The sequence below is a fragment of the Megachile rotundata genome, chromosome 4 (genome assembly GCF_050947335.1).
Source record: "Megachile rotundata isolate GNS110a chromosome 4, iyMegRotu1, whole genome shotgun sequence".
Lineage (NCBI taxonomy): Eukaryota > Metazoa > Arthropoda > Insecta > Hymenoptera > Megachilidae > Megachile > Megachile rotundata.
In genome coordinates, this window is record NC_134986.1 from 2,403,794 (window position 1) to 2,431,113 (window position 27,320).

The following is a 27,320-nucleotide window of genomic DNA, read 5'->3' on the forward strand; positions in this document are numbered from 1 at the left end:
AGCCTGAGAAAGCGAACCTATCTCCGTTTCGAATGCTGCTCCACAATCTGGCGCATTCCACGAGAACCATAGCACGGCGGCTGCATTCATAATCGTAGCCTTTATTCTCTTTCTCTCTTGTTTTTAGCGCGGCCATAATTTTTCCCTGACTCAACGAGAAGAGATTTTTGCGGCCCGCCGAGAAGTTTGCACGTGATCGTGGACCGTGCCTTTCTATCTGCTTTTTTATGAATTCTAATTCAACTTGTGTTGCTGTGTGGCAAACTCTTAGGGTGGTCGAAAATTTCTACCATCTTGGAAATTCTTGGGACTGTCTCTTTTTAATTTTGTTCGTAAATAAAACAAATTTACGATATGAAATTTTTTAATAGGATATAATAAAGAGTCACTGCATTCATATATAACTATGTGTAACTATCTTCATATATAATTATATCATGTATAACTGTGTGCAACTGTATTTATGTATAACAATATAGTATACAATTATGTCAGTCTACATTCATATGTATTTTATCGGAGTGGCGTTATTGTACTGAAAAGTATTTTTATTTTTGTATTATTGTCTATCAGCTTTACTTTCAAATGAATTACAGTTAAAACTTTCGTTGAAATTATTCTGAGCTTTTTCTTTTTAAATAAAATACATCACAATTCGTAATTAATTTTCAAATAATAATGAAACTATTAAAGGCACTGATATTAAAATGAGAACCGTGTCGACTTCGTTGAATATTTATTAGAAAGTGAACTAGATCTCACTAACAAAATGATAATAAAAATCAGTGTTGATACCTAGATAGACCTACAGATCAAGGTTCATATTAACATTAGGCCACTAATATATTATAATTTATAGTTTTTGTAATATATTTCGCTAAAAATTTCAACCTCAAATCGACTTGCACCACTTTCAAAATATCTTTCCAATACCGTTAATCAGCCGAACTTTCATCATTCAAATGTTAAGAAATTTGAATTATTTTGACCACCGATTGCTAATAGATACAAATATCGTATTGAGTAAATATCAGTAAACATCATATAAAAAATGAATTTCCTCCATTTTTAAAGTAAACGGCTCAGATAAATATATCATGAATATGATAATTAAATCGATTTGCTATAATCGAAACAACAAAACGGGATTAATATTATTGGAACGGAATAAGAAGTTCTCCTGCACCGTAATCAATACACCTGGCGGTAGAACGAGTCTAGTTTCTCGATAATCGAATAAAGAACTGATAATCGCTATAATCGCACCATTTGGCGGTATTCGGAAGTAGGAACGATTACGCAGAAAGAAATACAACCTGCCGGCCGATTGAAATCGAATCACCGCTAAGAGCAATTAAGTTTCTCTCTTTGCATTGCTATCCGATTACCATAACCAGAATGTCGCAACCGCGTGGAGGTTATCATTACGATACATGAAAGCTTACGATAGCCCCACCAAGAAATTCTTGTCGGTAAATCAGACATCGGGGACCGTCGATCTCAATATTCGAACGTTAAGACATTTGTTTTTTATATGATCACAACTTTGCAAATTGCCATGTTGATCAACTATGATTTTCATCTGGCGAAGTAACTTATATTCGAGCTGAAACTCTGCGTGACACTAATAGAGACATATTTTTCATGCGTTTCGTACTATTTCTAGTTCGAGAGATTCGCAACGAAGGTACTTCTACTAAGGTTTTCAAACTAAGATGTCTATGATAAGAGACGAATGTGAATTTCACAAATGTTCATACTTTCACATTTTTAAATTTTCTAAAGTTTACAGTTCAGATTTTTCAATTCTCAGCGTTTTAAATTTCCACATCCATAAATTTGCAAATTTCCAAATTCTTAAATGCCTAAATTTCTACTGGTTCAAATTCTTCAATATCCCACGTTATTACTCTAGATCCCCTAAATTCGTAAGTTTTCAAGTCCCTAGATCTGCAAATTTTTATATTCCCAAACTTCAGTGTTACTAAATTCATAAATTTCCAACTGTTTACATTTTATAATCCCTAAATTTCCAAATTCCTAGATCTCTAAATTTTGTTATTCCTAAAATCTTACGTTCACAAATTCCTATGGCTTCAAATTTCCACGTCTCTAAATTCCTATATCCGAAAATTCATAGATCTCCTAATTCCTAAATCTCGAAATTGCTAAATTCCCAAATTCTTACATTTTCCAAATTGCTATGCTCTCAAAATTCTGGACTGTCAAACTCCTAAATTCTCAAATCCAAAATTCCAAATTCTCTAAATTGTTAATCCCCAAATTAATCCGTCTTTAAATTTGTAAACCCTCAAAATCATTAAAAGTCCCTAAAAATTAGTAGAAAGCCTCTTTAGATTGAGTTGCTACATTTTTCCTACAGAAACCAGACTTGCTCTTTACTGCAGAATGTCGTCGATAAACATAGTATAACCTCGATAATTTTCTACGCCAAGATTCTAAGGCTGTACCATAGTGTTAATACAACTTATAATATTGGTATGGGCATTTGAGTAAAAGGGGAGTATTACGGCTTTTGCTACTGTTGTTCATTATGTGATACAGTAGCCTTTCATTATATTGCCACGTTTACGCGATCTTTTATGTAAATTAGTGACGTTTTGCCTTCATTATGTGTACGGGTAGTTACGCAGGCTGTAGCAATATCAGGAGTTTTTATTTTTAACCAATTTAATGTATATTACCAATTCGAGCAATTTATATACCCAATGGTTCCGTTATTTGCAATATAACTTATTGCAATAGATAGAATTTATTGTAATTTCACTGAGCTGTTATACGCCTCAATTTTCTGTAATTTGCATAAGTAATTTATTTCTATTTTGCGTATATATTATTTGATTAAATACACCTTCGTATTTAATAATCTTTCATATGAACGTCAGCTAAATTAATTTTAGTTAACCTTACAAATATTACAGTCCTTTTTTAAACTTCCTATTTTATTTCCTTTTTAATTAATGACAATTAGATATTTCGATACATGGATAATCTTAAAAAAAGTAAAATTAGTACCTACAAAAATTAGAGATCATATTTTATTTGATCCCATCGAGTAAGAATACGACTTAGGGTCACCCTTTATTGTACGACTTCTTAAATATGTTTTCTAATTTTTTTTTTAATATCTCGAAAGTGAGCAAAACGTTCAAGGGTAATATCGGAGGCAATTACCTAGAAAAGAGTAGTAAATTTTGTACTGACTTTACTTGTTGATAGTTATCATTAATAATTGTATAATTATTATTATTACTGATAATTTAACTTACTGATATTCTGTCAATAATTGAAAATATGAATAACATTATTAAGATAATTTGATCGACTTTGCATTCTTGACTTCAAAAGTTAAATTATAATTTTATCATTGTTATCATTGTACTTTCTGAAACATAGACACTCTCAAAATCCTTTGATTCAGCTCTTTTCTACCTATAAGTTAAAAAAATTGCGATAGTTGCGCTTAAGTGATCGAGAACTGGTTGCTTGACGATACATAATTTTATCATTTAAGTCAAATTATTCTTGTTTGCAATTGGGCAAGATTAAATTTGAAACATAAACAAAATAAATAAATTTGTATGATGAAATTGCACGTTACACTCCACCTCATCAGCTGAACGATATTTTAATGATACACATTATCGGTATATCGTTAAATATTAATAACAATTTATCGATAATCGACAAGCAATATTTCTAGTGCAGCTTCGAAGAAGTCCTTGATAAAAGGGACTGAATTTAAAATTAAAAGAGTACCTTAATTTAAAGCAACTTTAATGAACGAAAACCTATGAAAATTAATCGATAACGGTCAGATTTAGAGGACAAATTTTGAAATGTACGAACGCAGACAAGTCTGATAAATGGTTAAATATTTATGGACGTCAGTGTACGCGGTCATTACAATGTGTTGCATTCCTCGCGAGTGGATTCGCTCGAATTCCGTTGCGTGCCTCTCGAAACTAATCGTAAATGCACGTCTGCCCTAAGTAACGCGGCTTGCCGACTGCCCCTTGTTAATACATCGAGGAAATTGCACGCTCGTTCGCCGTTCCTTTCATTCTGAAGCCTTCTTCTTCTCCTTCGGTCATGCAAACAGAGAAGATTCGCTGAAAGCGGAACAGAATCGCCTGGCTCGAGTTCAATTTACGCGAACGTTTGTGAATTCCCTTTTTTCTTTCTTGAGATTGTGCCAGGAATGTCTTTAACTCTCTTTGGATTCTGGAGGAATTATCTTGAAATATTTTACTAGCATATTAAACTCTGTACAGTTGATACTACACTTTTTAACTTCTTTTGCATAATCAGATAGTATTCAACGAATATAAAAGAAATGGGTTTTGTGTATTGGAATCTATTAGAAGCCTTAGAGTCTGATTAGGCCAATTGCTGTTCTGGTAATTTAAGTACACAAAAAGATGAATAGTATCTTTTAGCTAAATATTCAGTTGTGCTTAGAATATTTCACAATTAATTGTACCTTTAAATTACACCTTAATTTAAAAACGTGAAATTGTTGATCCATCATCAGGTTTAGTGATGATATAATAAAAGTTTACTGTACTTACATCCTGCAGTGGAAAATCGTACCATAACCGACATCCAGAGGAGCAATCAACATTCCATCAACTTTTTACAACAGAAAAATATAACAGTATCGAGGAAAACATTCCTGTGTTGATTGCACTTAAAAATGCTGTTAATTTATAATACCCTAACGTAATAATACGGAACAAAATTACAGATTTTATAATAAGAAAATTAATGACACGTTGGTAATAACGTGTAGGAGTACCTAAATAAGTTTTGCAAAGAATTTTCGTGAGAACAATTTTCCCACATTGCACAAGCGTTCGTCAACTAATTCGTTGACTTCACTTTTCCTGTAATTTGTCGATTAAATTGCTACATGGGACACACGCTGCGTTACATAACGTTATTGTGCAAATACGTGCATTGATGTGCTTTATTAAATTCATAGAGGAGTATGTTGAAATGTCGATGCGTTCAATACCATGCAATCAATAAATTACAAAGTTAGCCGTGTCCGTTTCGTACAGCATTCATTACCCCGCCAGTTCTGAGTAAAATTATGTTTAAAATGAAAAATAGACGTACTTTCAACGATTACTTCCTTGATTATTTTACGTTGACATTTTACGTTTTTAACTTTTTCATAGATTTAATTATAAGGTACCTATTTCAAATTGTTCTATTATAGCGAACCGTTAATATGAGTCACCTTTCAGTGAATAGACCTTTAAATACTATTATATTCACAGAAAACTATTATTATTATTTCTAATGACTTCTGAACTGTATATACATATAGGTGTAAGATGTATATCTCTGCCATAAAATAACATTATAAATTCTTCGAATTATTGAATTACTTTGCTTGATAGCTTATGATCACATAAAACCACCTGCCTATTTTCCGCTCCATTAAATTGATTTTTGTTCGCAGAAACGAAATTTTTGAGACACACCCGACTCGTCGTAATCGGCAATATTTATTTCCTACGCGAGTAGCATATCCTCTCATTTCCGCGGCAGGCGTTTTTCATTTCATAATCACCACTGCGCCCTGCCTTTTTCCCGCCAGCGTTCAATTATTCTAACTAGACGATGTTTTCCTCTTCCTGCGTCATTCATAACATTATGCAAACATGTCGCGCTCCGATTCATTAAAATCTCCATGATGATCAGTTAAATGGCACGATGTTGAAGAGAAATCTTATCACTCCAATACCATCGAACACGTTTCCGTATTTTCTATGACCATGTTCGATCTTTTGCTCTTCTTTATAACTTCGGTTAAGCTTGATTCCCTTTAGAGGTTGCCTTTAATCATTGTAGGAAGACGAAATCGGCTCCATTCATGATCTCATAACCATCCACGAACTGAACTAAACGTTTGTCCCCGATAAGATCAGCTGCGAGCTCGGTTTCTACGTTTTCAACCAGCTATCGACCTTCTCTGTTCACCAGTATCATCGTCCTCCCGTGACCTATTATCATAACCGGAAGGGAGACTATCGTGAATTGAGCGGTATATGCATTTTAATAAATTTTTATGCATAATTTTACTTGGAAATTGTATCTGTAGTTGTAAAAAGAAATTTCAAATGTCACACGATTTCATTTTTTATACAATCATTTCATTTTTGGTATAATCGTTTGATTAGCAACATTTTTTTATTTTCTTTTAACGATACGAATGCAGACTTGTTTCATTTTGCACAGTGTTCCATATTCGAATAATAAATGATTCGAAATAGAAGTAGACTCAATTCCACTGGATTTGTGTTATGCATTCTAAGTATATTGTAATGTATGTATTTTTTCTAAAGTAGCACAAAAAGATTGCACGCGAGGCACATTGAACTTTTTACAATATCCAATAAATATTAAAAATACTAGAGTTTTTCTGGTAATATACTGGACTTCAACCGTAAAGAGAAGTATTATTTTCATTCATTATAAAAGAAAAATACATTTACATTCACCTGAATACAATTTACACGATTATAGACAAAATTACTTATTAATTTACTGAAATATTGTTATACTTCTTACTAAGTGCGCTAATTTCATATATTTACCTCAAAATCCATCCCAGCAGCTCAAGATTAAACATATTAGCCATTTGAATATAATATATCAGCCAAGATTAAAAATATTTAAAAAATTGCTTTAATTTTGTAGTATAAAGGAAATTTGTACTTGTAATTCTCTCATTAACAAATATAAACAAACTTCCAAAAGTGAAATTTGTATGAAACCTTGAATGTACATTCGACGAAGTCTCGGGATACTGTATGAAGGTTCATTGACCGGCCATCGGTTCGACTGCCATTAAAACATCCTTTATGAACATCATGAATCTCTCTCTCTCTCTCTCCTTTTTGGTCCTCGCAAGAGCAAGATGTAATTTACAAATTACAACGTCGCTTGGTGTTCACTATGGCGACGTCATGGTACCGTATGCCGGGCATAATGCGAGCGGACACCTGTGCCGTGTGCAATTGCCGGAGGCGCCAGCGTCTCTGCTGGCAGACCAAGCTACAAACAGAGATAACAGGGAAAGGAACCAACAAGGAAAAGGATGGAGAAGAGAGAAGGTATATGAGGGAGTGTGCACGGATATAGAGTCGAGAGGGTACATACCATAGCCAGGTACTCGGTGCCAAGCTCTGGTACACCCACACCTGGCCATACAATTCACTTTCCGTTTCATTCTCCCTCTGACCGACCTTTTTCTTCTACCCCTTCCACTTCTTGCTCGACTGACACTGGTGTCTCTTTCGTTCCGGTTTCTACGGTGCGTTAGAGAAGTTCATCGCCATCACCAGAGTTTCTTCCTTTTTGGTATCTGACAATCTTCTCAGGAAACGTACTGTGAAAAAGCATTTCAAAGACACTTTGTAACACAGCAAATAAAGAAGTAAATAATATTCAAGTATAATTCTGACGATCTCAACCTTCAACTGACTTAAACAAAATCTTCGTACTATAGAGATCATTACTCAAACATTGATCTCTCAATAATAGGACATGTTTTTAACAAGAACAACGAATTTTAAAATGCTGATAAATGTCTTTATGTAGACATTGACTTCCCAAAATAATAGAGCACACTTTTTAGAAGAACTTGCGAAAACTGATTTTGGAAAGTAGTAGAACTGTATATACACTACCTCTCAAAAGTATGTGGACACTTCTTCAATTCTTTTATATGCCCGAAAAATGTTGTGATATCTTCGAATTATTTTTTTATCTTGTATGTATTCCACTTCCTCCAGTGTTAGAGAACATATTGTAATAATAATTTGTTAAATATCTTACCGATAGTGATGAAATATGATATTTAATTACCGCGTTGACGAGTCATGGCATCCTGGGTATTAATCATGTTTACAAATGTTTATGTTACTCTTTAGAAGGCAACAGACCTCACTTAAGCGATGCAGTTATTGTAGACTGCCAGAGAAAAGGTCCACAAACTCTACACGCGCAACGCAATGTAACGCACTTTTGCACCCATCGGATTAGACATTTATTTATTTCAGAAAGTTGAATAACTTAATTGATAATTTAGTACTATTATAATACATGACATTCATATTTGATAGTCGGTAGAGTAGAGTCCGATTGACGAACAGTGGGTGTCGCTGCGAACATCGCGATACCGATCATCGTGTATAATTAGTCAGTCCTCGATGAGCACGCGTCACGAAACCACGTGTGTACCTATTATTTTCACATGTATTAATTAATTTTTCTAAAATATATTTTTGTGCATTTATCACATTTTGTTTTTAATATTCCAACAATATTCATACTAGAATTAATGAACAAATATTGCTTAGCACTAAAAATATATAATATGTATCACAAAATTTAAGAAAATGTAAGTGTCCACATACTTTTGAGCGGCAGTGTATGTTATTTCATAGATCGTTATAAAGGAAAGCTTTGGTGGTCTCACTGCGTATCTTGTAATCGCAGAATCGGTTTGAATCATTTCTAAGAAGCTTGTATAAGAAATTATTAATATTCAACGATTTTATATTCTGTTCAAAATACGTATCGAATACTTTTCAGGATACGTGTCGAATGAACGATCGGACGGCAGACAATGTGAACTGTCTTGCAAGTATGAAAAAGATGAGTTGCATGAATAATTGCACACCTTCTTTTACGATGTTTCAATTGGAAATTGATATGTACAGCATATCTGACAAGTTTTAGGATTGAAGAAGTATTATATTTGTTGGAGGTTGACTTTTGATGGACAAGCGGTAAATAAGACCTTCTATCTGGAAGCGATGAAGTCTCTCTTAACCCTATGAACCCTGTTGCGAACCGGAATCCTTTGAATCCGGAAAATCAAGGTTATTTAATGCCAATTGGTCCCGTTATCTCGCTGTAATATGAGATAAAGAAGTTTAAACTGTTCAAAATCGATCATATTTTACTGTTGTATTTTAAATTCTCATTAAACCTGCGAGCAGCAACGGTTTTACAGTCCTGTGATGACCCGTGAACCGCTATAGACCCATTCGTATCTTTTGCTCATCTTTGATCACTTAAGAATTTGAGTTTTTATTTCCTGTAATGTATTAGCTAGCGAAAATATTCATTGTAAGATATATTGATGTATAATAATACTGAAATACTAATTGTTAGGAATGAAGATAATTCCCAAATTTCAAATTTTGACCTTTCAATTTACTACTTTATATTATTGTTATAACTAATTCTTAAAATAATATTTCTTTACTTTTAGACCTTCTAGCTTTACTATACGCGGTTTTGTACATGAAGCAAATAATTCCAGTAGATAATGGTAAATTACTGTATATTTATTTTATTGTAAATAGATAATAGCGACTTATATGTATGGCATTTCACATGCTAAAAATTGTTTTCCTAAAACTACAAATACATAATAAATAAATGTATAGATAACGGAAGAATGTTATAAATAAACAATACTATAAACATTAATAATGTAATTTTACTTTAATATTATACTTATTATCTGCGATGTATGTTAATTTTGATCGGTAAAGAATTAGTTGAATTCTACTCAATTTGTAATTATTTCTTTTCATATCATTATGCAGATTTAATTATTAATAGCTAACAAATTAAATTGGTCCTTTATGTACTGTAACATCGTTTCCACTATTATTGCAATTATTTTTGAATATTTATTTGTCTATCAAAATATATACATAATTATAATTTATAACATGTTTAAAATCATTTTCTAATATAATTTTATTGCAGTTCACTTTTGAATATAAAGTAAACTTTTTGTTCTGTGAGGTAGGTGAATATAATAACATCAGGAATTGAAATCAAATTTTTTTTACAAGTTCAAGATTACTGTACATTATAATCTATAAATTGCCATAAAAAATTCTGTAATATAAACAAATTATAATTTTATTTATAATTCAAAATAAAATAATTAAATTTTGTATATTTTTAAAGAAAAAATGCCATTGTTTGTATGATATATTGTAAATTTTATAATATTATTACAAAGAAAATAAAACTAATAAATTTTGAATTTTTTAAGAGAAAAAAATGCCATTTTGTTCCCCACATATTATGATCTTTACGCATATTTATTTGCCATCAAAATGTTATTACAAATTAAAGTAAACTAAGGTGAAGTGGAATAAGTGCAGACTGGTTTCTGTAAAGTTGGTATTTAAACGTAAGTATTTTCAGTCTGCTATGTAAATACTTAATGCTGTCGATGTTGAACGCTTGCACAATTACTACTATTTAATTAATATTAACTAGGACCTTAATTTTCCTTGTACATTTTGATTTTGATAGGAAATTGTTTAAAATGTCAACTACTCTGCACTTTCCCCGAAAATGGGGTAAGGGCGTAACTTGAAGTTAAAAATACTTTGAAACTTTATTTCATGTGTAATGGAGCAAGAGCAGAATTATTAACAAATCTGCTGTAAAATGCTTTTTACTGCATTATGCAAGTACTCTATACTGTAAACAAGTACTCTTAGCTGAAATATAAAAGGGGATATAGTGAAACAAAACAAGGAAACAAACATACTAAATGGAGAAATTTTACTCATATTGTAATAAAAATAGCCTGTATACGCACTTGCCCGTTTACAAACTTACTCCACTTCACCTTAATACATTTTAAGAATAGCACAGAGTATTAAGGTGTGCAAGTAACATTTGAATTTGATAAAAATTGAATTTTAAACATCTTATGTTTGTTCAATACCAATGACACTAGTCGTAGTTCACTATTTAAATATGTAAAAACGAAGATATTCGAAAACATCTAGTACTTATTTATGTTAATAATCCTTGCACAGAAACGTTAAATAACCTTTTACCTTTTTATAGCAGTATAAAAATTCAGTTCACCCTTCACAAACGTTATGCGTGCCCTCATACTCGACGTGATATAACATGATTTAACACATGGCAAGGCGGAAAGTAGCACGGTCCACGTGCGTGTGATTGAAATGTTATTAAATGTTAACTGTCCCTTCGAGTCATGACAACAGACTTCATAAACGGTTCGCTGCACCGGTTATGAACAATCATTACCGTGAAAATTTACGACTATCTCTCGATCAGGGTGCTTTTTTAAATCGATCGTCCGTTAATATCGCAACTTTCATGTTTGCACATAAACGTGGAGAACAATGCTCTCGGCTCTCAAGGGATAGCTGCCGTGAAAAGGTGGGCCCTGATCTACCACGCCTAGGTGGGAGCCGACCTTATACCAGGTGAGAAAAACGCCGTTTTAAATCTCATGGGCGCGGGTGCTACAGTGTTACACTTCAGCTAGCCGTTCTATCATTAGACATCGAGAGAACGAGAATCTGTAACATGAGACACGAGAAACGGCTGCAAGCGAATCGGTTCTCAAACTATTGCAAACAATTGTTCCGGGACGCATTATTTGCGAATCGTTCAGATTTCCCAGAATTTTAGTCTTGAGAAGTTGATCCATTCTCAAGCTAATTCGAGCCACTGAATTAGGTAACCGAGGTAATTCGTGTAATCTAGGCGATCCCAATCATCTACACGAATAAATTTGTAAAAATTAGCTCTAGAATACACCGCACGGTCAACTTCTCTGGGAAAACGCTGCGATTTAGGACCCTATATTGTTTTAAAACTGCGCTATTTTGTTCACATAAAAATGTATGTTTCGTGCTGACAGAAAAAAAATGGACGTGAACATTAAAAAAATTATGAACACGTTTATATTATATATAGATTAATAGCTGCTTCATGTACTTAATATATTTCTAAACATAGGTATATTAGTACTTAAATAAGATAGTAAGGTATATTTGCAAATCTGAAAATATCTGAACTTCCAAATCGGCAAATTAAGAAAAATTTCAATTTGACAAAAATTTGCTTCACGATTTTTATAGCACATTAGTATATTCGTTATCATATTACCATTCAAGGTAAGACATAACTTTCAGCGAATCGTTGAATTCTCTCAGACTCGCAGAATTGGCAAGAACTAGAAGAAGTATGATTCATCGGATTAATGTCTGCAAAGAGTATCCCTTGGGAATAAACCGCAACTGGTTATACCTTCTCTCTGCTGGACTGGCTTCTTTCCATAGAATTATTAATTCTCCGCCGTTGGCTGATTACGATCGTTCAATTAAAGTATGCTCGATGCTACGAGGCGCGGTTAGGGATTCGATATTGGTCTTTGAAGCATCTATTCGATATTAGCTTCGAGTATCCTCGAAGCACGCATTCACTTTCCTTATTTTCCGCTTCGAATCTTTTTAATGATTCCGCGTATATACTGTCGATCAGTTAAGCCGATATCTCATAACGCATCGACCATTAATGCGTGATAACATGAAATAACGTGTGAAAGTGAGAACAAGAGTAAACGATTTGCTTAGGCATTCAAATGAAGGAAAATTACTTTCTTACTCTTGTACAAGTTTTGCTTTTTATTTTGATTACGTTCGATACGAATATAGTAGAAGCGGGAATGAAATATTTGTTAGGATGGTTGATAAGAAACTTTGGGAAAATTGAATTTCATGGAACATTAGCTTAGAATACTCTGTAAGTAATGTTTTCACTCATATTGGAGTTTTCACACATATTATCATATCAATTTGGGTTTTTAAGTATTGAATTAAGAAACTAAGATAAGAAATTAAATGAGAACTAAATATAAAAGCAGATATTTGCTTAACTTGACAGGTGTAAAAATTGTATCCATTCTTTCTCTCTTGTATTTTTAAAATGTTCAATGGACAGTAAAAGCTATCTTGAAGGTAATTAAAAATTGTAACTGAAAACTTATGCAATAGTCTTTCACTATATTGTCAAAAACGGAGTTGTAGCAATAAAATATTCATAAATTTCATGAAATATTGTGTTAAGTGAAAAGTCAATAGCGTTTCTGTAGAAACCTGAAAGATGGCAATAACATGTGAGTGTATTTTATACAATTCTCTAGATATGATGTAAAAAAAATTAAAGGTTACCAATATTAACTAATATTAAATCCTCCTAACCTAACCAATATTAAATCCTCAAATTGTAATTCTTCGACACAACATAATTACAAAGTCAATACTCCAGTAATCAAACGATTAAAGAAGCAAAGATATTGCAACTTCTTTTATATTTCGACAGTCTAAAATTATAACTTAATAATTTCTGTTTTATTTTTATATATTAGTTAGGTAATTATAACTTGGATTTATATGTAAAGAAAGTTTTTTTTGTGTTTACAGGTATGTATCGGCAGCAAGGTCATTTATGGTTTACCTGGATGAAGTTTTTAAACGCGTGACATGACTCTGCGGTTCTTCGCCATTTTATATAACGGTACAGTGAAATTAATTTATATACATTTTAACGTTTCTTCAAAAAACAGTAATAATAATAATAATTTAGATTTATACAACTTCAGTAATTTAGTACTTTAGATATTACTTTATATACACTATCGTTAATGATGCATTCAATCGAAACTTCAATCAGTAATTTCATTTAAATACAGTTCATGGAGGTTATTGGTTATTTCATATCTTCTATTTTTATTTCATATCTTCATTTCATATCGATACCGAAGCATCGAAAGATGTATTAACATCAATATACTATAAAATAATACTTATATCGTATTAATGTGAAGTTTGAAGCTTGAAGAAAATGAAAAGTAGACAAGATGATCTTGAAATAACCTTGAAGACATACATGTATTAAAAAATTCGTAATGCCATTTGAAATACTAAAGGACACGTGTCAGTTTGTTTTTCTTAACTCACACATCTTCAAGATTTTTTATAATGTCAACTTAAATGGGACACCACGTAACAAGTATTTAAAAGGTACATGCACATGAAACTTAGAAAATACATACAGATGAAATTTAAAAGATATGCACAAATACTTAGGAGGTACACATGTAGATAGTGAATTTAGATGAATGATTAGGTATATGAATGTGGTTGCATTCATGAATGAATCTGTGAACATAAGTGAATGATTAGATGAATGAATATGAATAAGTAATGATATGAGTAAGTTCAAGTGGTTCTGAGATAAGCACGTGGTGATAAAGAATCAAATAAGACGTTAGTTAACGCGATGACTGTCACAGTGAAAACTGATGTATTTGGTGAAACACATTATAATACAGGTTATTAAGAACAAAAGTGCTTAATCTTGATCTGTTAATGATATACATTGTCTTGTTTGCGTTTTCTTTCCTTATAAAAAATTTATTTAACTGAACTTGTAGCATCGGTCATTGATAACCACCATGGCAGTTAATGGAGATTGATGAACTTAATATTTAAATATTTTGACATCCGTGTCATTTTACATCGCAATGAGATTGAATATTAAAGCATTCGCGTTCGCAAACGTATCGATAAATGAAAGTGAAAGAGTTCGGATTTAATCGATGAATAATAAAATAATTTTTAGAAAAAAAAATACGCCGACTTCGAAATGCACTAAAAAGTATAAAATAATTTCTATTTCCTAATGAAGTAATTTCTATTTCATTCAATCATACAATTACGTAACAGATATGAATGAAACCTATTTACTCGTTAGGTATTATATTAAATACATTTCAACCTTTTCGGAGGCGGCGAAAAATTAAAAGATTATTTTGAATATGTTATTTAATTTTGCGCCGCCTCCGAAAAGGTTGAAATGTATTTAATATAATACCTAACGAGTAAATAGGTTTCATTCATATCTGTTACGTAATTGTATGATTGAATGAAATAGAAATTACTTCATTAGGAAATAGAAATTATTTTATACTTTTTAGTGCATTTCGAAGTCGGCGTATTTTTTTTTCTAAAAATTATTTTATTTCACACTTTTTATCGGCCGGCAAGACGTGTTTGTAGAAACAGTAGAAAATCGGCGACTGCATGTTGACTCATACACCATCAGAGACACGGAGGCATACGTAGAATTCAATATATTAGTAACAATAGTTTTTCGCTAATAACTCGAAAACTAAAGCTTCCCCTTAATTGTGGATAAGGAAAAAGTTGTTCAGAATCGTGCCCCTGATAACATATTAAAAGGACATTAAAATCGTCCAAAGTTGATTTCAAAACTTTTCAACAATTTTTCGCTAATATCTCGAAAACTAAAGCTTTCCGCGAAATTTTTATATGAACAAAATTGTTCAGAATCATGTCCGTGATAAGATATTAAAAGCGCACTAAAATAGAGAAAAGTTTATTTCAAAAGTTGCCGGTTTTTTTGCAATAACAACACTTTGCAACTGAAAAATGAAAAATTTTTTGATAATGGTACCAATGGGGAGTCAGAACCTACCAGATGCAAAAGGTTTCGTTCCGATCGGTGCATCCAGCTAGGCGTAATAGGCGGGCACACATAGAAAATAAAAATAATAATAAAAAAAAAAAAAAAAAAAAAAAATAAAAAAAAAAAATATACTGATCGAATTGAGTAACCTCCTCCTTTTTCGAAGTCGGTTAAAAATAAAAATGTGCGAGTTTAATAAAATTCTTTCAGAAACTGCTCATAGATAAGAGTAAAGAATCTAATTGAGGAAAAAAATGCGTGTGTCCCGCGGCAGTTTTCGCATGCAACAGTACAATTATGCAGTGATCGGATACTGGAGAATTTACAAGGGAGAAGATCAAATGCCTATCTCTACCCTGAAGCGAGTTTTTTTCAAAGTCAACACACGGTGAACAGCAAAATCCTTTCAACGTTTCATTAAAACTCGACCGTCAGACGCTGAACGCAGACTTGTAATTCCGCGATTCCAGCCGACCAATGTCCACCGAGCGAAGATTGCCAAGCGTTTAACGCATCGTGCAACAAGCCATTTATAACCGTAATCGCGACATTACACGTTAATCTGAGATAAATCTATGGCGCGACGAACCGATCGGGACGTCACAGGAAATGATCAACGATGTTACGCGTATTTCCTTTTGTCAGAATCGCTTACGATGATCCCTACGCGTTCTTTCCCGTGATCGGCCGCGTGGAGGTTTCTCTCCATTTCGCCTCCTTCTTTTGCCTACGTTCCTGTGGATCATTAAGATCGATCGATGAACATTTCTGCGTATATTTCATGTCGCTGTTAAGACGATAGAGAACGAGCGTACAGGCAAACTCGATACACGCGACGCGTTCCAAGACAGTGACACGTATAGACGTGCGTCAAGTTGCCACGACGAATCGCGAGATACACACATGGAAGCCGTGGGATCGCGTGCAAAAACAGAGAAAATGGAACGAAGAACATGCGTGTACGCGCGAGTACAGCGATAAAAGGGACGACGGTGTGCGCTGACTCAACTTTGAAAATTAAATCGATCCCGATCGCGCGGGAAATGATCGATTCTGACTCAATCGGAATTAATGTTCTTAGTAATCGTATAATACCTATTCCTTCTTCTTTCTGTTTCTTTCTAGTGTTGCTGGATTTCAATTTAGGTATCTTTTTTCTATTTTATCTGTAGAGTATTCGAAGAAAATAGTAAATATTTTAGAAAATGTTGGTGCATTGATTTTTGTGTAAATACAAGGGTTCGTCTGAACAATGTGTTAACCACATGATTCTAACCTAAATTCGAATCCATTATTTGAAAATAAGCAGGCGCCACGTAATTCTAAGCTAAAATATTTGGTCCGATGCCTCCTTTATTGACGCCCGCAATATTTTATGATTGTACTAATGAAAATTAATATTTTTCTGATTATTATACCGTAAAGAAACAGTACCACGTTATTAATTGCATATCTTTTTTTAATTTTAATAATATTTTATATTCATACATTTTTTGTGTATAATTTATGACTTTAGAAACACGTATATGTTTCATAATTTACCGCATAGAAATATGTAATTATACCTATTAATAAACACCTTAATATGAGAAATGACTAATATTTACTTATACACTTATATACTTATGACTAATATTTTAAGGTTCCTTTCGATTTTTAATAAAACGAAATGACCAATTGAATACCGATGGGTATATGTATATTAAATATTCAATAAATGTAATTAGTCATCTGCATTTCCATAAGGCCTTTTAGGGGTAACATATAAAAGACTGTATCTCTATATACAATAATATAAGTTATTGTCTATGTTAGTTTCTAAATTTAAATCAGTGAAAATTACTTAATTAGTTACTATGTGCAAACTTATTAATATAACCGTGATTATAAATGCTCCACTGCAGAACAATAAATAGTTATTAATTAAATTAATGAAATAAATTAATCACAGATTTATTCATTCAAGCTTCACTGATTTAATCAACGCAATTAATCGAGTTTAATAAATATCAATTATTATTGCTCAACTACCAAACTAGTACATTTCACTAATTTCCTTTTAAATTTAAAAAAGATTTTGAATGTTTAAAACTATCTTCAATTCTCAAATATGTTCTTCCTAAGATCATTTACTATACATCTTAATGTTAATAGCCATAAAAAATTATTTGTATGAAATTTGTGCTTCTTAGTTATACAATTCACCATAAATTGCAAACAAAATTTACAATTGTATATTTCATCGAAAATTATAAATGAATTTGCCAGTTGTATATTTTATCGTAGATTCTGAACAAAATTCACAGTTATGCATGTTATAACAAATTGTAAACAAGGTTCAGAGTTGTACATTTAATCGCAAAGTGCACGGAAAGTCAGGTCAAAATGTAATTACAAATTAAAGTGTTGACAAAAATATACTTACGACCATAGTGTTTGGACTTGTATTTTAGAAAGTTCGTAAATTGTGAACATTGTAAAATTCACACGTGCAACCCAGGACGAAGACTTATTGTAGTTAGGAATAATTTATTAGCTTAGGAAAAACATCACTTAAAAACTAAATGGTTTTAGTGGGCCATAAATTTGGCCATCTGTACTTAGTCAGGATGGGTCATGGGGTGCTCGGCTTCAGGGTGAAGTGTTTGGGACTTTCTAGCCGCGCCACTTATGCTGTATCTGAGGGACCAGAGGCGTGGATTTTTTAACGAATCGCGGAAAAGATGACCGCCCTTTTGCTGAACAGGAACGCAAGAAATCACCCAATCACAGAAGTCGCCCCCATTGACAGCCCTCCTAAAAGTTAATAAAAGGACAGAATATTTCGGAATATCTCAGAATCGTTAAGAATCGGACAGAACAATTTAAGAACCTTGTTAACCACGTCGCGCGGACTCGTGACAGAATATCGGACACAGGCGTACTCCTGTCATTCACAATTTTTTATGAGCGAACTCTCGAACAATTTATAGTTGTTAATTTATTGAAACTTGGTTGTAATTTTACAAGTTTTTAGTTTTAAATTAAAGAACTTTTACACAGTGCATCTCGATATTTACTTAAAATTTCCGGGTGCACAAACATTGGTCCTTCGAGCCGGATACGAAAAGAACGAACTTTGAATCAACTGTGCGTGATCAGTGATTATTATCGAACAATCATTATTATTATATTGTGACACAACAGGGATAGTCACTAGAATATAAATCATTTGAATGTACAATTGGACTTTGCATAATACAAGAACTGAACTGTTTTGAAGGACTGTGACATTTTGTGAACTTTGATTAAATTGGTGAATTTGAATCTTGTGTTGATACAACGAGACACATTAAGTATCAGCATATCCAGCACCTACTCTGTAGACCTATTGGAGGAGGATAGAACGCAGCACAGCAGGTAGCAGAAATCAGCAGCCAGCAGCAAGGCCAGCCTGATTTCACCATCGTAAAACTCGGTGAGTCTCCGATTTATTTCCTTTCTTCTCCTATTTTTCCTAATCCGCGGCTTGTGTTATAAAACTGTATACAATGGAAGCTCTAAAGAAAAAGAGGGCAACAGTCAAATCAGCTTTAACGCGGTTCAACAATTATTTAGACACGTTTACAACACTGTCAGATATTGAGGACTTACAGTCACGGTTAAATAAAGCTATTCCGTTATTGGATAAATTCGAAGCTATACAAGAGGAAATAGATTCATTTGATGAAGTTGATTTAGATGAAACCGTTCGAACGCGTGAAGACTTTGAACGTGAGAAACAGTTACGCGAAGAAGAGGAAATAAAAATGTTCGAAGACAGCTACCATAAGGCAATTGCCAAAGCAAAAAGATTTATAAACAGTAGGCAATCCATTTTACCTCCTTCGGGATCGGTATCTCGTAGTGCTACCGAATCGCCCGCACTTCATTCAGAAGCAGGCCCAATAGGGGTTAGTCTTCCAAAATTAGTATTGCCGACTTTTGATGGCACGGTCAGTAATTGGATCAAGTTTCGTGATACATTTAAATCATTAATCCACGAACATACGGGACTGAGCAATATTCAAAAATTTCACTATTTGAATTCAGCATTGACTGGAGATGCTGCGCGCACTATAGAGGCTCTAGGTGTTTCAGAAGCGAATTATTTGTTAGCTTGGGAGGGGTTAAAGTCTCGTTATGAAGATCCGAACACTTTAATTCACCACCATGTTCAAGCACTATTCGAAGCTCCTGTTTTGACACGCGATTCAACATATTCGGAATTGCGACAGTTGGTAGATAACACGAATAATCATCTACTTGCATTAAGAACGTTAGGAAAGAAAACTGAATACTGGGACCCGTTAATCATTTACTTATTAACATCGAAATTGAATATTTACATGAAACGCGAATGGGGAAGAACATTGGCGAATTCGACAACAGAGCCAACCTTCAAAGAGTTCAGCAATTTTCTGGAAAGGCATATCAAATTTTTGCAAAATTCTGAGACTGATAAAATAAAATTTAATGATGTTAAAATTAAAAAAGTTAATGTACAATCGATTCCGACAAAGTTAAAGCAAGTGAAAACATACACAACAGTCGCGAACAAAAAGGCATGTATTGTTTGTAAAGGGACACATCCGATTTACACGTGCGAAGTTTTCAAGGGTATGCCGACAGCCGCTCGTTTGCAGAAAATCAGGGAACATCAATTATGTTTTAATTGTTTGGGTGATGGTCACAGAAATCGAGAGTGTACCTTCGGACCTTGCCGAAAGTGCGGCAAGAAGCATAATTCTCTAATTCATTTAGATAACCCAAGTGTAAATACCACAGGGTCGTTGCAGGTACAAGTTACAGGTGCTCCTACTGAAGGTTTACAACAGGTAGAAAATTCCACGCAACCGAGCGAAGGCACGTCAAGTCACTCAGAACCAATAAAACAAGCATTAACAGCTCGCGTCATACAAAAAGGAACCAAGGTTACAATATTATCTACAGCCAAATTATATATTTATGATTGCCGTGGACAAAGGCACGAATGTAGAGCGCTTTTGGACTCAGGATCTGAACCGCATATTATGACTACCACATTATTCAATCGTTTAGGACTTTCAAAAACAAGAAGCAACCTCGCACTTACGGGTATTGAACAAGGAGCAGTACACGTAAATTATGTAGCCACAACGAAAATCGGTTCCCGGACTACTAACTTCTCAGCAACCATCACTTGTGTTGTATTAGACAAAATAGGCAGTAATATTCCCAGTACACATATTAACACAACGGATATACAGATACCAAAGGGTTTGGAATTGGCTGATCCAGATTATAATTGTTCTGGACCAGTAGATTTAATTATAGGTGCTTCATTATTTTTGCGACTCCTTTCAGTAGGGCAAATCTTCATTAAAAATACTGAATTAGTTCTCCATAAAACTGTACTTGGATGGATTATTGCCGGGAATATATGTCTCAATTCTCCGAGGAAATTAGTATGTAATTTAGTTAAGAATCAGGATTTAAATAATCAACTTGAACGTTTTTGGAAACTAGAGCATTGTTTTATACCAATTAATTCAACCACAAAAACAAAGGACTATAGTGAACAACATTTTATTCAAAGTACAAAACGAGATGAAACCGGACGTTTCATAGTTAGCATCCCATTTAAGAATAATGTATCAGAATTAGGAGATTCTCTGAAAGGAGCAGAAAAAAGAGTCTATGCCATGGAACGGAAACTATTAAAAAATCCAGAACTCAAGAAACAATATACCGCCTTTATGGAAGAATACGAAGCACTTGGACACATGACTGAAATATCGCCATCGAAGTACACAAATACATCGCATTTTTATTTACCACATCACGCAGTCGTTAAGGAAGACAGTACAACAACCAAGCTACGTGTTGTTTTTGATGGTTCGTCGAAGAGTTCCTCATCATTGTCACTTAACGATGTGCAACACATTGGACCAACAGTACAGGATGATCTTTTTACAATATTGGTACGGTTTAGGAAACATAGTTTTGTATTATCCGCGGACATTGCAAAAATGTACAGGCAGATTTTGGTTAACGAGCGTGATAGAGCATTCCAATTAATTTTATGGCGATCAGACATCAACACGCCAATGAAACATTACGAATTGAATACCGTGACTTATGGCACGGCTTCTGCACCATTTTTAGCAACGCGTTGTTTGCAACAACTGAGTGACGAATTAAGGGAAAAGGATCCAGTTACAAGTCATGTTATACGTCATGATTTTTATGTGGACGACTTGTTAACTGGCACGGATAGCGTTGATGACGCAATTAGATTAAAAACTAATTTATCGAACACTCTGAGTTCAGCAGGGTTTGAATTAAGGAAATGGGCCAGTAACGACCTTCGCCTTGTAACAGGCAATAAGAACGCCCCCAAGGAGGCAATTCCTTTGTTGGATAAGGACCCCAAAACGCTAGGATTATTTTGGGATCCTGCTACTGATGTACTGAAATACAATGTAAAGTACCTAGATCATAAAAGAATTACCAAACGTACTGTAACGTCGATAATAGCGCAGATATTCGATCCTCTTGGACTTGTTGGTCCAACTGTAATTAAGGCAAAAATTATATTGCAGAAATTATGGGAACTCCGACTTGATTGGGATGAATCTCTGCCTCAGGAGCTACATACATTGTGGCAAAGTATTTATAAGGAATTAAGAAATATTAATAATATAAGCATACAGCGTCATGTTATAGATAAGAACGTTAGTCAATTACAGTTTCATGGATTTTGCGATGCTTCAGAATCGGCATATGGAGCATGTATTTATATTCGAACTCGAACTAGGAATAATAAATTTATAGTTCATTTATTATGTGCGAAATCGAGAGTAGCACCGTTAAAGGCGACAACATTACCACGTCTGGAGCTTTCTGGTGCTCTATTATTGGCACAATTGGCACAGAAAGTATCTCAGGCATACAATTTGCATCCAGACCAGTGGTATTATTGGTCAGACTCAATGATTGTATTATCTTGGATAAGGGCACCAAGCAATAAGTGGAAAACTTTTGTGGCTAATAGAATTGCTGAAATACAAGAACTCACGAATGACAATTGGAACCATGTTGAATCTTCAAGGAATCCAGCAGACTTAATTTCTAGAGGTGTAAACGCAACTGAATTAATCAAGGCAGATATTTGGTGGAATGGTCCCACATATTTGTCACAAGACGAAGATAAATGGCCAGTTTCTAAGGACATACAGTTAATAGATGCGCCAGAAGAAAAGCAAAAGGTGCTGCGCATTCAGGTCAATGAAGAAATTCAAAGTGAAATACAGATGAACCAAAATCGAGATGGGATACATACATCAGAATTCTTTGATAGGTTTTCGTCATTTACTCGACTTATTCGAGTAACAGCATATATAATCAGATTTTATAAGAACTGTAGAGCGGGAATCCATGAAGGTCAACGAACATTGAACAACAAGAGGCACAATAAAAATAACGGGCATGAAGTTTTAAAAACCGAGGAATTGAAACTAGCAATGACACAGGTACTAAAAATGGCACAATCGCAAGAATTTTTGAAGGAGATTACTGATTTAAAAAAAGGAGCTAAAATTTTAAATAATCGGCTGATTCATTTAAACCCATTTATTGATAAGGATGGTATAATGAGAGTTGGAGGTCGATTGGATAACGCGTACATTCCATTTAATCAGAAACATCCTATTATTCTTTCTGGAAATCATAGATTAACGTACTTAATAATTAATTATGAACACCAACGGTTATTACATGCAGGATGTCAAGCCGTGTTGTCATCGATAAGACGTACATATTGGCCTCTCGCAGGCAGGAATTTAGTTAAAAAGATTTTACGCCAATGTATGACTTGTTTCCGAGCAAAACCAACTGACTCTAAATACGTTATGGGCAATTTACCGACAGCTAGAGTATTACCAGCACGTCCCTTTTACAGTTGTGGAGTGGACTATGCAGGTCCTTTTTTATTGAAGGAAGGGGCTCGTGCACGTGTTTCTGTAAAATCTTATATTTGTATTTTTGTTTGCTTTGTCACTAAAGCAGTTCATATAGAGTTAGCACGCGATTTGTCTACAGAAGCATTCCTTAATTGTCTCAGAAGATTTATTTCACGTCGTGGTAAATGTAAACACATATATTCAGACAATGGCAAAAACTTTGTTGGTGCAAGGAATGAACTAGTAAAATTAATTACTATAAATGAAGGATTTCAAAGTGAAATAACGCAATTTTTATCCAATGAACAGATTGAATGGCACTTTATTCCACCATACGCACCTCATTTTGGTGGACTATGGGAAAGCGCAGTGAAGTCTGCGAAATACCATTTAAAGCGTGTGATAGGGGAAACACGTCTTACCTACGAAGAATTTTATACAATAATAACACAAGTCGAAGCTTGCCTTAATTCCCGCCCATTATCTCCTTTATCAAACGATCCAAATGATTTAACCCCATTAACTCCCGGACATTTCCTTATCGGAGATTCATTAATGAGTTTTCCACAGGAGGATTTGCACGATATCAAAATAACTCGTTTAAATAGGTATCAGCACGTACAACAAATGTTCCAACACTTTTGGAATAGATGGCAAAAGGAATATTTGCCACAACTGCAGGCACGAACTAAGTGGTTCAAAAATGCACCCAACGCACTCAAAATTGGTACCATGGTCCTCATACGGGAAGATAATATACCACCTATGCAGTGGCCATTAGGACGCATCACCGAGTGTCACCGTGGAAAGGACGACATCGTACGTGTAGTGTCTGTGCGTCTTCCTCGAGGCATTGTTAAAAGACCTGTTTCACGAGTTTGTGTTTTGCCGTTTGAACAAAGTGACAATACAGAACATTGCATTGAGGACTAAGATTATTAACTTTTTAGTAGACTTTAAGTGAACAGTGGATTGATAAATATATGATAGCAATTTGTTAATTTGTGTTAAAGACATTTTGTAGAATGTTTAGAATTATCAGTAGAATATATGTGTGATGTATGTGTGTGTAGATTATATTGAAGGATGTTCCTTCAAGGCGGGCGGAATGTTTGGACTTGTATTTTAGAAAGTTCGTAAATTGTGAACATTGTAAAATTCACACGTGCAACCCAGGACGAAGACTTATTGTAGTTAGGAATAATTTATTAGCTTAGGAAAAACATCACTTAAAAACTAAATGGTTTTAGTGGGCCATAAATTTGGCCATCTGTACTTAGTCAGGATGGGTCATGGGGTGCTCGGCTTCAGGGTGAAGTGTTTGGGACTTTCTAGCCGCGCCACTTATGCTGTATCTGAGGGACCAGAGGCGTGGATTTTTTAACGAATCGCGGAAAAGATGACCGCCCTTTTGCTGAACAGGAACGCAAGAAATCACCCAATCACAGAAGTCGCCCCCATTGACAGCCCTCCTAAAAGTTAATAAAAGGACAGAATATTTCGGAATATCTCAGAATCGTTAAGAATCGGACAGAACAATTTAAGAACCTTGTTAACCACGTCGCGCGGACTCGTGACAGAATATCGGACACAGGCGTACTCCTGTCATTCACAATTTTTTATGAGCGAACTCTCGAACAATTTATAGTTGTTAATTTATTGAAACTTGGTTGTAATTTTACAAGTTTTTAGTTTTAAATTAAAGAACTTTTACACAGTGCATCTCGATATTTACTTAAAATTTCCGGGTGCACAAACACATAGAACTAGCTAAGGTATTTGTAATTTAATCGAACTACTTCAAAAACTTCCTACCGCATCTCTATATAATAATGAAGCCAAGAAGTTGTCTGGCTGTGGCAAACGTGGTGAGATCCCCTTCCTGACTTTTGTTTACCTTTTGTTTTAGTAGATTCTTCTGCTTCACCACAACAACAATAACAATATTAACAAACAACTACATAATAATACTTACACCACCACACACATTTTTACTAGGCCGAAACGCATTTAATTTAATCTTAATAAGTAATTTAAAAACAGAGTCTTTTTAAACCTAATCGTCGTTGATTTCAGTCAATGACTAACTGGCCTACTAGTATTTCATAAATATGTGCTCAATTAATTGACTTCATTGCTAATAAAGCATATATACACAGTCAGTTGCAAAATGAAAATGTACCCATACAACTTTTAAAAGCTCTGTAACAGAGATAATCTGGGGTTTCATATTAGGAAAGGTGTTCGCGTTAAGCAACATTACCTTAACTCGTTAAGAGCTCCAATTGAGAGTTCCAGTTACAAATCGAACTGGAATCGCTGGTGCTTCACGACCCAGATGAGGACTGGCGAAAAAAAGGTAAATAAAGGAAGGGGAAGAGAGAGTTCACGCAAACGAAGGGGAATCGGCTGGATAATGCGTACGTGCAGGTAGTCGAAGAGCATCAGGGAGAAACAGCTCTCACTTTCACGGAGTCGCCGTGACCGAGATAAAGATGGTGGCACCGCTTTACCATCACCATAAGCTGGACTGACCACTAACGTCTGTGCACCATATATGGCTACTGTGTACACAGCCACGTACGTAATCTACGATGCACGTATGCATATTTATATGAGTGTGTACGTAGCCTCTATCTGGCACAGGTAGCCGTCTCGCGTGTCGACAGATCCGAAAGGATCAATAGATCAGTCCTTTAATTCTCTTAATTCTCCTCTGCTTTGACTTCCATCGATCGAATTTGGCGGTGTCCTATTGGTATATGCGTCGAGCTCAGTGTATAGACTAACCGATATTAATTAAACGTGTGTCACCTGGCAGCTGGATGATCTAATTGCTGAGTGTATTAAAAATTACAGTGGTGAAGGATAAATATTTAGTATACCATCGACTTAATCGATATTTTTATTTTATTTATTGGTTTGCCCGCTTTTATGCAGAAAAAAATGCAATGCGGAAGAAGATTCACCCTTTGTATACAAAAGACGTATATGGCCTATAAATTTTTCTTACTATAACACGTTTACTATTTTACTAAATTGAACCACATACAATTTATTTTTTATATGATCTACCAATATTTTACGATTGTAAATACTTCAGTATACATACATACATTGATGGTTTCGTACAAAAGTGTGTTGTGGTCAAAGGGTAAAATATGTCTTATAGTTTTATAATCATTGAAGAATAAATATTTATATCAAATATATCTATAATTCTGATATATCATAGAATATATTAGAATATATAACAATTATAAAAATTATCTTATGTGGTTCTAACGATTTTCTGAAAGTTATAAATACTTTATAAATGTCTGGTACATTGAAATGGATAAATATTCCACTTAAAGTTTCATAACTTGTGTTCCAACCGTTGGAACACGGTACGTGAGTATTCCGTTTGGAGAGTTTATGATAGGTCCGCGACAAAGGCTATTTTTGAGAAAGACTTTTTCCTTACTTCCTGTAATACTCATTTACCTTTTTTCGTACAATAGCGTTAAATTTTTAGTTTCGTTTCGTCCTCGATAGCCAATTCCTGTCATAAATTCGGTAATTTTGAAAGGACATTTCGACGGTTCATTCGTTACGGTACTTTACGGCCATCGGGCCTGAGACCCAGAGGAAAAACCCCGGCGTTGCTGGACTTGCAGATTTCTCACGTACGCTCTGGTACCGTCCCACCCCCCTAAAGAAACGTGCTGAGGGCGTAATGGAAGGGTGGGAGAAAGTCAAGGGACACGTTGATTGGAAAATCAAAAATCAAATGATGACCAATCAGCGTGTTTCCAAAACTTTCGCCAGGGCTCCTTACCTCGCACGATCGAGAGCTAAGGTCAGAATAAAATTATCATTCGAACAGAACATATCTCACATTCGAAGAGAACAAAATTACCCGTCGCGCAGAACATAACGAACGGAACATAGTTAGCAGTCGAACTGAGTAGAATTTTCGAGAAGTCA

At 34.3% G+C, this 27,320-nt stretch overlaps 1 protein-coding gene and 1 long non-coding RNA gene across 4 annotated transcripts in view; both read left to right on the forward strand.

The window, feature by feature from the left end:
- The window catches only part of blo (bloated), a 251,200-nt gene that overhangs the window by 93,123 nt on the left and 130,757 nt on the right, over window positions 1-27,320 (forward strand). The gene's annotated exons all lie outside the window — the stretch shown is intronic.
- Window positions 6,122-15,637, forward strand: LOC143264400 (uncharacterized). The gene is made up of 3 exons (XR_013038127.1): window positions 6,122-8,269; window positions 13,323-13,416; window positions 15,601-15,637. It is a non-coding gene; the product is annotated as an uncharacterized LOC143264400 (long non-coding RNA).